Genomic DNA, 12691 nt, shown 5'->3' with positions numbered 1-12691 from the left:
TGACAATTTTTCTACTACTTTCAGAAATTGAATTTGAATTAAACTCACTTTATTTCAGATTTTATTTTATTACATTCACTACTTTAATATTTTATTAAAACAAACAATCATAAACGTCGTGATTTATACTACGTGGAGATTTAAAATATGTATATGTAACTTTTGATAATTTATATTATACATTTAAACCTATCATATTATCTTGTAATAAATGATTTTAAAAAATATCGAAAATCGTGAATCACCCTTTTAGATTCTGAGCGAAGCGATGAATGTATTGATTTTACAATGATGTGTGTTTTTTTTTTATTTTTTTTTTGTTTTTTTTATTTTTGTGTCTGTCATCACCTTTTAGGACAGTAAAAGTGCTTGGATTTTCTTCAATAGTAACTTTTCTGATAGGAAAGTGAATCTAGTTGGTACTTTGGGGGGTCAAAAGTAAAAATTTCCCAGTAGTTTTCACAAGCGACGTGAAAAACAAAAGAAAAATTAAGGAAAAACGGGAATTTTTACGCAAAATCTGTTTTCGAGAAAATCGATTTTGGTTTTTGGTGTAACTCTAAAACAAATGACCGTAGGGACATGAAATTTTGACTGAATGTTTATATTAGCATTTTCTATACACCATAAAATTATAAAATATTTTGACTCTTTTTGAGCTGTTTACGGCCATTGTCAGTTTTCAATTTTTTTAGTTTTTTTTTCTATAAATATCAATAAAATTTTATCTGTTGAGTAAAAAAGCTTGAAAATTTAATAGAAGGCTCCTAGGTTATTGTTTCAAAAGCAGATGAAAAAAATTAAAAATCCTTAGTCACAGTTTTTAATTATAAGCATTTAAAGTTCAAATTTTGACAAAATACGGAAAAATCACGAAAAATAGCAAATTATTTTGATGAGAATTCATAAAAATTTTTCTTTTTAAATCTAAGATTTGAAAATGTAATATAAGATTACTCATAAGTTTGTCTACCTTTATCAAAAAAAAAATGTCTAGAAGAAACTTAAATTAAATTTTTATGAGCGTCTGAAATTTATATTTTTACAATATTTGATATTTACTCGATTTCTCATGTAACAATTTTCTTATTTTATTGTAATTAAAAAACGAATGACTGTAGATACTTGAAAATTTCACTGAATGTTTATATTAGCATTTTCTATACACCATAAAATGTTGAAAATATTTTGACTCTTTTTGAGCTGTTTACGGACGTTGTCAGTTTTAAATTTTTTTAGTTTTTTTTTCTATAAATATCAATAAATTTTTATTTGTTGGGTAAAAAAGCGTGAAAATTTAATATAAGGCTCCTGATATATTGTTCTAATAGCAGTTGAAAAATATTAAAAATACATAGGCACAATTTTTTTTTATAAGCATTTAAAGTTCAAATTTTGACATTTATCAAATTTATAATTTATTAATTATTTTGTGGTTAAAAATTTATGACTGACTGACCGTTTTCGCTCAGAATCGTTTTTCTTATACAATGATATTATATCATTGAATTCAAATTTAACACCATCCATTACAGTGACCCACTTGTAATCTACTGTACAGCAGAGCGACATCCACTTATCCACCTTTTTTTATTTACTTTTAAAATATCACATCTAATTTAACAATAAAAAAGAAACGTCTCTTGTAGTTTTACGTGGGACAATATAAGAAAACTGATGTTTCATACGAAACACAACTGCTGCAAGTGTTTATTGTGGTGCTGGTTATCAATATCATACGATTTTTTGTCGTATTTCGTCCTTCGTCCAAAGCATAGTATTATTATCAACACGAACAAAATAATGGTACCCACCGTGACATGAAATTATTGACAATTGTTCAAAAACAAATCAATCGATTTGTACAGGCAACAGAACCCTATGATAGCTACAGTTAATCACGTGTCAACGACATTACCGCCATCTATCTATTCAACGACACTTAACGCCGCGTCGTCAGAGTATCAAACGCTCAAGAGGAACAACATGTAAGTGAGTAAGTGACTATACTTAATGAGGACTAAGACTTGTCATATTATATGTTTTATAATATATAGGTATACACACTACATGCATAGATATAGTAAAAATTTAAACCATTAAAATTGTCTTAGATATACTTCTTTCATCTTACTTCTTAGGTATTCACGTAACGCATCTCTTTTTAAGCCACCTTTATACAGATTATGCAAATTTTATCAAAAAATTAAGAAAATTAAAAAAAACCTCTAAATCTGTCGTATGATGAGTACTTCAAAACGTTACGACACGGATTAGTGTTTTTTTCGTAAGGTATTTATCGCAGTTTACATTCCTCTTAGAATTATAATTGTCATTGGACTTGTATTTGTTGATTTGTATGAGTTCGCAATTTTACTAAGATATAATATTGAGCCATATCAGTGAATTCGTAACTCAAACATGTAATAGAAAATATTATTCCGAATAATGGGATTGTATCGTTTAATTTGTTAAGTAATTTTGTGAATTATGTGTGTCATATTGTAATAATATAATAATATACTATAGCAGTAAATAAAATGTCATTGGTAGTTAGAAAAAAAAGGGCGGAAATGTAAACATTATTTAAAAATACCTTCATAACTGTGATGCTTATAAAAACATATTATTAGATATAACATGATAATAATAATACCCCACGTGTATAATATCAAGTTATGCAGGTCTCAATAAATAAATATTTATATATTTCATAAACATACATTCCGTCGTATGTTTACCTGAAAAATAGTCAGGGATAAACGTTGGAATTATTTCATCAAAATTCATTTTTTATAGAGTTAATTAAATTTTTTATAATAATTTATATATATATATATAGGTACGACTAGATATATTTTTATTAATATAATATGAATGAAGTCGTGAGCAAATTAAAAAAAAAAAAAAACACTATAGGCACTATAATTGCATATTTATACTATAGATATTATATACAAGGTATTATGTCCAGTGAAACGGCAAACTATAGTTGAAGCCTATCAAAAATAATCGTTGATGAACATTGGAGTTATGTCATTGAAATTCATAAAAAAAAAATGCTTTTTGTATAGAATTAATGAAATTTTTTTTCAGCGTAATACTTTATACTATAATTATAGAGTAGGTATACGTACACACAACATGTGCGAGGAAATGGATAGTCAGTGCTGTGTTAGGTACCTACGGCTAGATATATTTATATTAAAATTATTATATGAATAAAGTCGTGAGTGAAATAAAAAAAAAACTACGAACATTGTGATTGCATATTTATATTATAGACATATGGTTATGGCCGACGCAACGGGTAACTAGTCTAAACCCCCAGGTAAGTGAGTTAGCGACTGCCGAGAGCGCGCAGAGTGAAAATACATACATTATTATTTATTATTATGAAATGAAGCGGGAAATTGTCACCTAGTCATTGGCTGTTCGCCCATATACGTGCACTACATATAGTACTATACACTATATATAGTACGACACTTTTAACGAAATCCTTTTTTAGTACCTACCTATATAGTCCCTTTAGTTTGGTGAAACGCTTATTTAGACAATAAGGCATAAAATCCCCAAAAATCACCTAATATAATATAATGTACTGCAAGGTGCTTTTCAAGTAACTTTATTTTTTTGGTTTTCTCGGTGCAAATCGCAGAAGTCGTAAGGTTAAATTTTTGCAGAAAATAAAGTGCTCCGCTGTTTATTTAGAGTAGGTATTTAATTAACCTTTTTATTTTTTTAAATGTCATCCCCATATGCTTATAGTCGAAAGTCGTGGAGCGTCGTTGATTCATTAGGAGTGACACGTAATTTATAGCCGTTACTCATCTAAACATGGAACGTTTTTATACACATATAGGGCATACTATAATTATTACTAACTATATACCAATTAACAATAATAGGTTCGATGTTTGATAGATTAAGGCTTTAGTCCATGATTACCAAAAAATTTAAATGTATGGAATTCAGTGTATATGGAGCGCATAGGTACTATAATATAGAAACTATTGGAATTTGATCGAAATATATACGACCATAATATACACATAAAAAACACTGAGAAAATCACATGTGTATAATAATAACCTACATAAATTTTATTATGACATTATGGTGTCTCATGGTGACAAAAAAGTATATATATACAGGGTGATTCACCAAATCATATCTAATTCTAATCCCTTATAAACTGATTTATTGGAATTTTCAAAATAAATATACTTAAAAACCGTATTTTTAAATTCTTGTGATTTTTCGTACTGCTTAAGAAGTGTCCCTTATAACTATAAATTAAAGGCTCCCTTTTCCATCGTAAATTATTTTGTGAGTATTTTTTCTGAAAATTAAGGTATTAATATCAAGTTTGAACGAGTAGTTATTGAGTAATTTAAGTTTGTTTTCAAAGGATAATGAGTCCGGAATATAACTATTATGAAGGTTATAATAATTTGAAATTTTTACTTATTTATATAAATTTATCAATATTTTTAATTTATAAAAATGGTTCAATTATAATAAATACGATATAGCTGCAATAAAATAATATATCTTACTTTTTTAAAATCCATTTTTATAGACTATTATCCTTAATATAAATATTTTAATATCTGAAAAACTACTCGTTTGTATTTTGAATAAGATACATCACATTTTCTAAAAAATTATGCGATAAATAATTTAAAATAAATGGGATGTTCTCATTTGAAAAACAGAAGTTTGTATCGCCACAGGACACTCCTCAAGTAGACAGGAGTAGTACAACAAATTTCCAGAATTTGATGATATGGTCGTTAAATATGGATATATTCAAAAATTACAAATTCAGAATTTGTATAAATTTGTTTAATAAATGGAAAAATGGGGGGGGGGGGGGAGCATGCTTGGTGAATCACACTTTATATATAAATATATTTATATACATTTAATATAATTATATTGCGGAGGGGACGTATGGTGGCAGAAAATAATAATAATAATATATTTTGTATACAAGTATGACGATAACGGGGAAACGGTACACGGTGCCAACGGGTGGCGTGGCGGGGTTAAGGGGGGGATGGCGCGCGGCTGGCAGTGAGTGGTGGAGAGCAAAAGGGTTGCGTCTGCGTGCGATCGCCGCCACCACCGACGACGACGCCAACGACGACGACGACGGCGGCGGCGGCGATCGCGTCCTCCACCTCCAGCGCCGCCACCGCTCCACCACCACCGCACCGCCACCCATCCGTGTGGGGTGGTAAAACGCGATGCAGCCCGCCACCAAAATCACACACCGCTCTCGGAGTCTGTGACGGAATGACTTTTGGTACACCGGCGCGCGTCCAGCTGCAAACTCATCTCCGTTGATACGACTTTGCGATACCGTGAGTACGATAATATTATTATTAATAATTATCACGCAAATAACTCACAAGATAATATTATGATGAATTATTATGGGTGCGCAGCATACGCAAAAGTTGTCTCGACGATATTAATAAATATAGTAAAAATATAATTATAATGTTACTATAATAAATTGTTATCAACTAGCTACTGCGGGAATAGTTGTTTATATTGTTATATACTTTTTCGAAAGAGAACATACGTCATTTTTTATTAAATATTAAGAAGCATAATAGTATTTGGAGTATTTAGATCTGTGCAAATCAAATTATTGACTAGCGGTTTGTTAGCTATATGCGTTCAAAGTATAAACAAATACAGTAGTAGACCAACATTTTGCGGGGTACCCCTGTACCACTCCACTCATCTAAATTTTAAATACTTATAACTCATAAACTATTCATCCAAAATACTTAAATTTCTCCTTATAAATGTGTATGTACTCCAAAGTACTGCTTTGGAATAAGTAATTAATAAGTCATGTTCTCATTGAAAAAGCAGATAATATTATAAAAATTATAACGATAGAAATAATGTTCAAAAAAATATTTTCAAAAATGTTGATTATTTTTGAAATAATGAGGATAATCCGTTCAATGGATGAGTAGTGTAGTACCACGCAATATCATAATATTATATTTATATTGTTAGGCGTTAATTATTATGTTATAATAAGTATTTATCGTATAATGATAACGTTTGGTGACTTCACGAAAGACTGATGATCACTATGGCCTATGGGTATCTAAGTACATAGGTAGTATGCACAAAGCGGACGATTACTAATAATATTGAGCAGTGACTAGTGACTATATAAATCGAAAGTGTTTTACAGATAACATAATAATCATTATAATTGCGTGGAAATCGGCATTTTGACGTTTGTTAAAGACTCTTATCTACAGTAACGTTAACGTTGTATTCAAACACGTGCATAATACCAAATTTACTATTAAATAGTATACATTTTATACGATTTGCTCATTAACTCAAGACACATTAATTGATAAGTGATAACTAATTGTATCTCGTTGATCAGTTGCAAAGAAACTATATTAGGTATATCGTTATCAATTCGCAGTTGTGTTTAACATTTGAAAAGTGTATAATATAATATGGTATATTTTAATTGAATAAATTATAAGATACTTATTTGTTTCTAATAATATAATTTCCATTTACAAAATGTATAGTCTCTTTTTGATACATAAATTTGTACAGCAGAATAAATTTATAAGTAAAATATTGAAATATTATTCAATTATTCAAGCCAAGTGTATATGTTAATAGTTGGAGTAGGTATAAGTACCTATTACATATATTATGTAACATCGTTTGATTTTATATTATAATATGTCACTTGGTTTAACAAACATACATTTGACAAAGTAAAGATTAAAATATATTATAAGGGATCTTTAGAATTTCTTTTTCTTTTATTGTTTTATTTATACAGATTATTCTTCTGTCGGATTGAATTCTTTAAAATCGATAATATGAAATTTTATAATATATTACGATGCTTATTTATATTTTTTACAATGTCTAACTGAATTATATTTCTATCTTAAAGTTAAATATTTCCAAGTAAAAGTGCATTGAAAATAAATATGGATTATTATCAAATAGAATTTGATATTTCTGCAGTCATTGAAATTAGATATCTTACATCTAAGTAAGAATTTCACAAATATTTTTTTTTCTATGAAGTTATACACGTAAATGTGCACCAAATAAATAATTAAAGAAGGCACGTTTAGGGATCAATAAAAAAAAGTGGTGATCGTGTGACATAAACGTAGCACGTTACTTGATATCTTCCACTTCTAAGAAAATATATGAATCATAAATATGTACTAATTAGGTAACCCCATTAATTATTGTATATAAACCTGATGTGAATTAGGTAAATTTATATTTTATTTGTTTCATTTGATGATACACAAAAATAGCTGTACCCAGGCACTCAATCCAAAAATATATTTATGTTATAATAATGAAAAAAATTCTATTGGAATAACGAATTGTATTAAACCGTCTAAAATTGATTAAAATCAATTTAGTATTGTTAATGCGTTTAACTTCGGTCTTAACGTAATTATAATGGCGTTCAAATAATATTTATAGGAATACCAAATTAAATATTTTGAACAGCACAAACATTTTGTGTTTATACGTGGCAGGTACTTTGTTTTCAATAACAGTTCAAGTATACAACTTGTTAGGTAAACACGAGTTGAAATTATCATACTGAATAATATTTTGAGTATTTATATATGTATAGTACAGGTTCGTATCATGAGTATATTATGATGTCAATGGTGTGTAAGGCTTGGAGCGAATCACGTGCAAAAATAATAATTACAATTCTTTCAATAGGCCATGTTACGACTACAATGGCCGTCATTAATTGTTTTAGAATTAGTTCAGACGTGGTCGCAATAGAGGCTTATTTACGGGAAGTTGACCTGGCTATAACATTTTAGACGTGCACGTAACTTTAATTTTCCAAAAAACGTTAGTACTTTTTTTTGAATAGCGAGTAAATAGGTTCAGTTAGAATAATCATTTCTATAGATTATATTTTTTTAAATATTGTCTAACGTAAACTGAATTATATAAAAACGAATTATTCGAGATAACTGAGTAAAAGAATAACTATAAGTTATAATAATATTAAATAATAATCTTAAACTAATAAACTATTACTATTATAATGCAGGGATTATGATGCACGCTCAGCCGTTCATAGTGCTAAATAACTTTGGCGCCCATGTACTTATAGTTATGGATTATGGTCAAACTCAATAATATAGTACAAGACAAAATAATAAAGAAAAACAGAGAAAGAGAGAGGGATCCCTCGCGTATAATTCTTGTAGTAAATAATCACATCACCTATAGGTTAGTTTGCGCAGTAAAAGAGGAATACAAAATTCACCGTTCGATTACTCTACGGACGTGCACCGCAGACCTATATATTTTAATATAGATTGTGTAACTACGCGTTATAATGAAAACAAGTCGTTTTGACCACAATATATAATGCAGACGTGGTTTTCGGGAGCCGAAAAAAAAATAAATAGAGGCTTGTATATCAATTTCTTCGCTGCAAATTGCCTTGTCACGTCATGTTTACCACTCGTCATCTCGTGTACGTATACCTCGGCCCCCTGCAGTAGCAGCAGTGTCACTACACCGTCTTAAACTATCACACTTTATCACACCCACCCACCCACACATCCACTGTTGTCTGCGCGCCGAGCCACACTCGTATCGCATCTTTTTGACTCTTAGTAATCTCGTTCGGAATGTTTACAGTTTATTAGTTTTCAATGTTATCGTTTGAGTTCGTTTTTTTTCGTATTTTTCGTGTTTTTAGTATTTTTTTTACGACGTACAGATATTTAACATTACAGATTTTTTGCCGCACCCAACCCGAGTCCTCCTCTGCACATCGGGATAAACCGTGCTAAGTACTGTGAACAGCTAACAGAATTAAATTAAAGATATACCCTTAATAATACCCTTTCGACATAATATATAATATATATATATATGTATACCGGAAAATATCTCATCAGTAGTTGTATATTATATCATATCGAATATTTGATAAAATATTCAAGATCGTTTCTTTGGTTCCGACGGTTTTAAAACGATTTTCAGTATATTGTCTACTATATTGAAAACAAATTGTACTTAGTTAATGTAAATCTTACCTGCTGTTTAAATAAAATATCCACATACCTTCGTATTTTTTATTTAATAGTAAAAACTGCTTAACTTCGTGACAACCGACTTATAACCGTTACCTTCAACGTGACATTTTCTTCTTTTTGTTTAACACGGCGATTCGGATAGGCTATTTCGCTACACATTCGTCGTGGGTTTGTTTTGCATACATACTACTTGTTTCATGAACATTATTGAATGAGTTTATTTTTGTTTTAATTTTTTATCTGAAATAACGGCAGGTAAAAGTCATCCCAACGTCTCCGGACCCTAGTTACCGGGAATATATTTTTTTAATATTATATAAAAGGTTAAGTAGGTTTGCATCTCAAACATAAATATCATTATATTATTATTGTAACGACAGCTAATAATAAGAGCTGTTGTTGGGTGGACAAACCAAAATAATATTAATGTTTTTAATATGCTTTGTTATAAACAATCCCTCATAAACTAAACACAATTATAAATAACTAGACACTCGTCAATATTATACTGACCGGTTCACAATGGTGGCAAGTGACTGATCATTTATTATAAACGAAACGAATTATTGGTTCATTTTTTATCCGTGCAGCTTTTTTATCTTAATGAAAACTTAACGAATCAATATTAACTTAAGAATAGAAAAAAAATTAATTAGGTACTTAAAAGAATTATTATAATTAATTCGTAAATTCCGTTGGGAAAAAATAATGTTGCAATATTAAATATTAAATATTATTGAGTTTAAAATCTAATTACTAAAGATAGAAGTTGCATTAAAAAAAAAAAAACAACCTTTTTAGAGGACACGGAAGGATCAATATATTGTATTATAAAAACTGTTAAAGATTATTGTTGATTTTTTCTTTAAAAAAGTACAAAGAGGTATACGATCTTAATTTATACCATCTACTCTGAACAACGGTAAATAATGAACGTCAAACAGTTAATTAGAGTTCTCTGATACTGTATACCGTCATAACAAATTATTATCTGAATAACTGAATATTATGACGATAATCCATATTTATTTTCGATCGTCATCACAGTCATAATCATGGGTACTACGCGTATTGTCATTGATGTTGTTAAATTATTATTATTATTTATATTCGTGTCGTCCTGCCTTGCACAGCGACTATGCACCACGAAAATTATGATGATATTTTTATTGACTTCATAAACACGCCATACTCATACAATGTGCCCAGTGCTTACGGTGTGCTACCGTAAAATAAAGTATCGAGTGTTACTATTGTGTCGGACCACGGATGTGTGCCGCAGAGGGTTGACCGTGTCGAAAACGCGACAGTAAGTTCTGAGTGGAATGTTGCAGGGGTGGCGATAAGGGTGGATACGGCCGCCGTCGCCGTCTTATCGTTCGTATAGTGTTTGTCGTGTCCGACACACTCGACGCGAGATGAGGTGTATTATAAAGAGCTGTATTATTCTCGTAATTTTTTTTGCCGCTCGACTCCGTTTCTCTCTTGCGTTTCGTCGGAAAACGGTTTGATAGGACCGGATCCCGAGATTCAACACCTCGTTTCCCTTCTCTTCCCTCAGACACAGGCATCGTTTGTTCGTATTATTTTATTTCGCTTTTGATTTTTTTTTTTTTTATTATCGTAAATCTCCTCTTTTCTCGTCTCGAACAACCGTGGCGGTTTCAGTTTTCGCATATTATACGAAAAGCCTCCCGACAGGTTTTTCGATAATAAATCAACAGAACAATAACTCACCTCGAGGCGTACACCTACACGGCAGAAGCAGTAGCGTTTCGGACCGCGCGTCTCGTGTGCACGGGGCACACACGCACGTAGTTTCCGTACTATTATACACCTGTATTGTATATATTATTATTATGATTATAATACTATACTATACCGCGCACATGCCTTTTGTGTTCGTTGTTCTAATTTTTGGGTTGTTCCCGGTGGAGCCTAAAAGTACATACGGTTATATATTATCATATACGTTATATATAATGCAATACATACCGATGGTTAAAACTACGGCAACTCGCGGCGGGCGCAGAGGTTTATTTTTCCACGTAAATACACACGTATATTGTTATAATGATGATAATAATAATAATAACTCAACTCCCTACCCCTCCGTACACTGCAGTAACGGCGTTCCTCCACAGTAGACTGTATACTACAGGATGATTAACCTTGGATGCTCGTTTCCATATTATCATAAACGAATGAACCTAATTTTGATGCTTATTTTTGGTTTTTAATTCATAGTATAGTTACTTATCAATCATTATAAATACCATGATATATTCGAATGATTACATTGCACAATGATATTATAAAGGATTTATATTTATAAAAACTTTGTTAGTTAGACAATAACCTCGTTGCTATTCAGCCGACAAGATATTTGCCAAACCAACAACCAACAGATGTTTAATAGTTGTGATAATAATTATTGTAAATGACCATCTTGTATTATTAATAGAAACCTTGTTATATTGATATACTCTATTTTCTAAGTAAAATATAATACTCTTGTAATAGTGACAATATTCTTATCGTCGTTTTCATAATAACAAACAACAGTTTCATTGTTTAAATGATAACGTTATTATTACATAAACAAACCACAATAATTGTTGTACTAATGAAGTCATTACTACATTTACAACATGAATTACTTTACTATAGTAAATTTAATATTCTTATTGAAATAAAAATTATCTTGTCAGAAGATTTTATAATGAGGGTCTTCTTAATTCAATAATAAGGAATAAGGATTAACGTATATATTTAAGCTATTCGATTTTATTTATTACATGACATTTTTACACAATCATCAACATTTATAAATATTTTAGATATTAATTCGATATCTGAATCTTATCACGTTTAAATAATTATAAAGTATTGAGCTTTATTAAGTAAATAATAATGGGAAAAAACATATTGATAAAAAGTCGAGTAAAAAGTTGAAACAATATATTTAAATAACATATTTATTATTTATGGTATTTAAAAATGCTATTCAGATGTGATATTATAAGCTTCGATTTTTCAAATATGAACCTCCTTTCTTACTACACATAAAAATCAAATAAGAGTTTATGAGTTATTAAACTAAGGACAGTGGGAAATAGCCCATTATAGGTTATAGGTAAAGAAGATTTATGGGTGGTTGGTGGTTTGAAAGTTGTAGTACTTTACCATTATTAATATTTAATATTTTGTTTAACTGTCATAGTATAATAAGCACCAGTCTTAATATTACATCTATTTTGTATTTTGTATAATATATCTAAAGCCATTTAGCATTGCATAATATTGTCTTAATTTTATAAGTGTTTCGAATCAAGTCAAATTGTTATCAAAAATGAACGGCGAAGGAAGGAAGGCTTTAGTCTAATTTGAATAACAATTAATTGAAATCGTCGCATAGGACATTCCTTTTTGAAAACAAAATATGGTCATTGAGTATATTATTTGATACTTTCAAATTCAGAAATTTACCAGACGCGTGCATATTGTTTAAATGATACAATGGGAAGAAGGGGCGGAATAAGCAGCATGTGGTCGTTTAATCAACACGGCGTATA

At 29.9% G+C, this 12691-nt stretch overlaps 1 protein-coding gene across 2 annotated transcripts in view; it reads left to right on the top strand.

Annotated features, from left to right (window-relative positions):
• Positions 1–5275: 5275 nt before the first annotated feature.
• LOC132937883 (C3 and PZP-like alpha-2-macroglobulin domain-containing protein 8) overlaps positions 5276–12691 on the top strand; it is a 157929-nt gene continuing 150513 nt past the window's right edge. For both annotated transcript variants that reach the window (XM_061004470.1, XM_061004469.1), the window contains exon 1: positions 5276–5372. The gene's annotated coding sequence lies outside the window, so the exon portion shown is untranslated. The remainder of the gene's footprint in view (positions 5373–12691) is intronic.

Source organism: Metopolophium dirhodum, chromosome 2, assembly GCF_019925205.1.
Source record: "Metopolophium dirhodum isolate CAU chromosome 2, ASM1992520v1, whole genome shotgun sequence".
Classification (NCBI taxonomy): Eukaryota; Metazoa; Arthropoda; class Insecta; order Hemiptera; family Aphididae; genus Metopolophium; species Metopolophium dirhodum.
Note: the sequence above shows the minus strand (reverse complement) of the source record. Positions and strands in the feature narration are given on the sequence as shown.